We start from the raw sequence: 5364 nt of genomic DNA, 5'->3' as shown, positions 1-5364 counted from the left end.
TACTAGAGACTAGATCTAGGGGTACAACTCTAAACACCCATATGAATCGGTTTACATTTGAATAATTAAATAAGTATGTGAACATAACCAATAACCTACCATAGCCAATAACAAATACATGTAACGTATTTTATGTTTGTTGTTCATTCATATCTTATTTTACTATTTTATTTATGCATATTTTTTTATCATCCAGTTTAAAACGATATGTCTGGTTTACTGTCCTATAGTTTACATTGGAATGATTTCAAACCTGTTTTATCCCAATAATTATAAAAGAGTGCCTTGGAAATATGTGTTTACATAAATTGTGATCAAAACGTTTGAGACCCACTGAGATAACTTAGACTAAAGTGAACTATCTCAACACTCAGAGTCCTTTACCTCACTGAGCTGTAGTTATCAGCCTCAGTCTGACTGGAGAGGACTCTCCTCCACATCATTGTAGAAACATCTTCTTCTTCCGTTAGCACAGCTAGCACCAGATGCTAATAACAACAGCGCCCTCCCTTTCTCCCTCGCTCACGCGCACTTTGGCTGTGAGCTGCGGTTGCCAGATAAGCCACCATCCCCCATTTTCATCACTTACAGCGCCCATCGTACAGGGCGAATGAAACGTGTAACCGGGATGAAAAGGGTGTTACATTTACTTAATTATGAATGTTGTTACATCAAGGCCGAAAATTAGGATGAGCACCAACGGTCAAAACATTTTTTTTTTTTCTCCCAGCGCAGCGCCTCCACAGATCTGGCGCCCTAGGCGAACATCTATAACGCCAGTGCGACGGGCCGGCCCTGGTCTCAGGTTACACTGTAGGAAATGTAGGTACAACGCTACATTTCCCGCCCCGCCGCAGTCATACAGTAGGCTACGGAGAGCGGAGAGAAACATTTCCTCAGGCATCGAAAAGCGGAACCGAAATTCACATTTCTAAATGATGCCGTTGGAATCGAAATGTTGGGTTCTCGGTACCCAACCCTACTGATCAGTAGGTCAGTGTTTAATCAGTTCAACATCGGGAAAAACATTCAGAAACTCTTATCATAAAGAAATGCTTCCTTTATCCTGAATGTTAGAAGGAATGTTACTTAAAACGACCTAGTCCCAGTCTGCGGAGCACTTCCTGCCCTCACACCAGGACAATGAAGGTGAATTTTAAATGTAATTTTTAGTTTTACTTCCAGCAAAAGAATAGCGAGAGTAATAAGTAAGAACATATGATGAGGGTAGGATTAAGGCCCCTAATGATTTATAATTCAGTTTGACTTACTGGTGATGGAGGTTTCGCAGTAATCCCAACGTGTTGTCTGGGTAGCATTTCTTCTTGCCATCCATCTTGTCCAGCAACTCTCGTGGAAACTGATGAAAAATATATAGTTGGTTAAAAGGTGGAGTTCAGTAATACAGAATTGTGGGTTATCAAATAAAGAATAAGTGTTCTGGTATGGTCACCGTGTCTTTCCACCGTTTAAAGGCTCCATCCCCAGCACACTTATCCAGTGAAGACATGAATTCCTGGGCAGCATCTTTATATCTTTCCACCTCCTTCCTGTCTCTAATCTTCTTCAAGTATTCTACTTTCCTGAAAAATAAAATGTATATTTAGTCAGCAAGCTTTGAATGTCTATTTTCAACACATATATATAATACATATCATATATATTATTCTGAAATGGACCAATCTGCACAATGACTACTTTTACTGTAGCTACTTTCACTATATTTTGATGATAATACTTTTCTACTTTCACTTGAGGAACATTTTGATAGGATTCATAGGATTTTTCTCCAAAAGGATGTTGTCCTCCAGACAGGATATAATAAATCAGCATCCCTGCCACCTTTTAGGAATTAACATAACATTGAAGCAATTCAGAAAGTGTTTGTACACACGGTTACGATAACATTTCTTGAGCAGAGAAACTGACCTGTATGTCACAGTCAGAGCTTGACTTGTACGATATCTTGGTTTCGTCTTCTTCTGATAACGTTTCCGTGGCCATCCAACCCTTTGTTCCTGCTTTCCCTGTGCAGTCAGTCGGTTGTCCTTTGGGTAACCGTCGGCTGATGCCAAAATCAGCCAATTGCGCCCTCCCTTTAATATCTGAAAGACAAATCAGGTAGACAAACTCATCAATACAATTATGTTTGATAATTATGAATTATAATAATTGTTTCCTAATCCTATCCCCATCATCTCATTGGATAATGAACTTGGGAGCAGTCGGGCCTTCTGTTCGGCTGTGGAACGCTCTCCCCGACCAAATGAGAGCACCACAGACCGTGGAGGCTTTTAAAAAAGGCCTCAAAACCCATCTCTTCAGTCGAGCCTTTGCCTCGACCTTTTTATCCCCCTTTTATTTATTTATTAATTCTACCGTGTTGTTTAATATTTATTTATACTGTTCATGCTCACTACTTGTCGCACTTCGGGATTTGAAATCAAATATGAAGTGCTTTATAAATGGAACCCATTATTATTATTATCTTACCGATCAGAACATTCTCTGGTTTGAGGTCTCGGTGGAGGATCTCGACAGTGAAGCACCCTTAAACTGTCGAGAACTTCAAAGACAAGTTGCTTCCTCAAGTGAATATCATCAAGAGTTGTTATGTATTCCTCCAAGGTGTATTCACACAGTTCAAGACCAAGATATCCAAAGTTGTCATCCTCCGATTGGTCAATGTATCTCACGATGGACGGATGCCTAAGCCCCGGAAGTCGTAGAAATCCTTCCTCATTCTTCAGCACTTCATAGTTGCATCTTGTCAGTTTCTTAATAGCAATTTCAGTGCCGTCATCTCTCAGCCCCCAAAACACTTCAGTACCATTATTTCCCATTGCTATGCGGAATTCATCTTTATTCACGTACTTCATGCTCCCAATTCTGGTTACTTCACTTTCATCAGTACTCACAAGCTTCTCCAATTGTTCTTTCCACCTTTTGCTGATGTGTGGCCCTTTGTGTCTTATTGATGACATTGTGGTGTTGGCCTGGTATGGCTTCACATTTGAACTTGAACATTCAGTCGTCTGAGCCCTTTTTTCAGTTTCTCATTCGTTTGCATGTCTGCAGCCACATGCATGTTTTCAGGCACTGAAGCTGTACCATTTCCACATTTGCTTAGTTTGCTGAAATGATCAGTCAGTCGTCTGACCAATACTTCCGGATCTTTAAGAATTGTCATCTCTAAGATTTTACCAGCATGTCCACCTGAAGTAAACAGAGTTTTTTGCTGTCGATTTTGGCGAGTCCAGTTACTGTTTGTTATTTACTCAGCCATGTAACACAAATTAAAATGCAGTGTTTAATGTAACTGTATGAGTTCCAATACAAAATACAGTTGTACACCTCTCTTTGTGTGTCTTGATTATGACAGAGTCGGTCTCCGTGTGCACAGACAGGCTGCTGTTAACGTCGGTCTGTACAACGGAATTGTCGACTTTCCTGAAGTACTCCCCCGTTGATAGAAATCAACACGTAATGAATTAAGACCCCACGGTTTGATGTGTGTGGGCTGTCTTTCATTTTGACACACAGAAAAATATTATAATAAACACACACTGTATGTTAAATGGATATATCCGCCTTCTTTCATTTATCTTTCCATTCCCACAACAATATACATAGTTCGAATGGTGATTAATCATGATTAATACATTTTTAAGCTGTGATTAATCTGATTAAAAATTTGAATCGCTTGACAGCCCTAGTTTTGTGTCATTTAATTAATTTATTATAATTTAATTAATTTGTTTTATTTATTATATAATTTATTTATTTTAATATTATTTCACATTTAATTTGCAATGTTGAAAGTTCAATAAAAAGTTATGTTTGAAACGATGTACTTGAATTATTATTATTATTATATATTATCATTATGTCAGTGTCTAAAATGGTCTTACAACGGTGCCAACAATATTATCGTTTATCGCACTAATTTTGAGAAAAATGTATCGTCCAACTAAATTCATTATCGTGACAGGCCTAGAGCCATGCAGTGTGCTATGGCAGGATATTCAAGTGTACTTGAATGGCATCTGTTTGTTTTAGTCAAGATTATGCTAAAATATACTTTCCCCAACTATATTTAAGTTACCCATGATGAAGAGCCAACCTTCCATTTTGAAAATTCCCAGTTTGTTCCCATAAATTCCCGTGGAAAGTTTCCATCTTTGAAAATTCCCGGAATTTTGCAACCCTAATTGCACATAAGAGAAATAAACAATTGAAATATCTCAAAATAGAAATAAATCAGCATTAGAAAATATACATTTTGAAATACCAATTTACAGTAAACTAAATATTAAGATACTTAGGGAAAACTGAATTCTTCGTTACAATTTGGTGGCCTGAGAGTGATCGAAATTCAATGTGCTGATAGGTCAGAATCAAAGATGAGGCATTTGTCACTCTCTCTCCTATCCTTTATCTCTCTGTCGATTTGTGAAATGACCCAATAGAGACAAAATAATCATCATTAGAGTGCGAAGGTTTGACTTCTTCCTATAATTAGGTGATTTGCTGCAATCTGCCACGAGGACCGTCAATCTGTCCGAGTGTTCGTCCTCCTGTTAGACCGCCTCGGAGACAATTACTGTGGGCCCCTCCTAATTAAAAGCTCATTGAAATGTACGAGAGCCTGTTATGAATTATTGAGTTCTGTTTCCTGGGAGGGACGCCATTAGGGAACTTTAAAGCAAGTTAATTTCTCTGTCGGTGTGTTTGGAATATCTTAAGGTGTGTGTCTCCCTCTGGTGGACGATGGGAGACATTGCACATGATGTTGTACTGACACTTTCTATTTGTAAAGTTAATTATGAAGTATGAAAATATGAATTCCTTCTGCTAATCCTACCCGTTTACACTTGAAATCCGAGCTTGATTACTCTCTCAGATCAACTGACTGTGTCGTATTGATCAGCATGGTAATATGTATACTACTTCAACATACTTTAGGCTTATTATTAACGTTTGGATCAATTATATTCGATTTGGAGAAAGAAATACCTCGCAGTCAGGATGGCCGAGCGGTCTAAGGCGCTGCGTTCAGGTCGCAGTCTCCTCTGGAGGCGTGGGTTCGAATCCCACTTCTGACAACAACCTTTTCCTTCTTTTTGTTTCACCTTACGTACTGTTGCAAAGTGGCAAAAAAGATCATGGAAAAACAAAATCAGCTGTTTGAAACATACGTAACAACCCTTTGTGTATGTTTTACAGATCATATATTATGAACATCCACTAGGGGACAGCAAAGACCAGTGAACATGTGAAGGTGAATTTACCGTGAATGCTGCTAATAGTAAGTTAGCTCCTATATGTATTCATAAATACTATAATAATAATAATAATAATAGT

General features: G+C 38.4%; 1 non-coding gene across 1 annotated transcript; it reads left to right on the top strand.

Annotated features, from left to right (window-relative positions):
* The first annotated feature begins 5022 nt into the window (after positions 1-5022).
* On the top strand, positions 5023-5105 carry trnal-cag (transfer RNA leucine (anticodon CAG)). Its single transcript has one exon. It is a non-coding gene; the product is annotated as a tRNA-Leu (tRNA).
* Positions 5106-5364: the final 259 nt, after the last annotated feature.

The sequence above is a fragment of the Pseudochaenichthys georgianus genome, unplaced genomic scaffold (assembly GCF_902827115.2).
Source record: "Pseudochaenichthys georgianus unplaced genomic scaffold, fPseGeo1.2 scaffold_463_arrow_ctg1, whole genome shotgun sequence".
In the NCBI taxonomy this organism is placed as follows: Eukaryota; Metazoa; Chordata; class Actinopteri; order Perciformes; family Channichthyidae; genus Pseudochaenichthys; species Pseudochaenichthys georgianus.
This window is presented reverse-complemented; position numbering and strand designations above follow the sequence as displayed.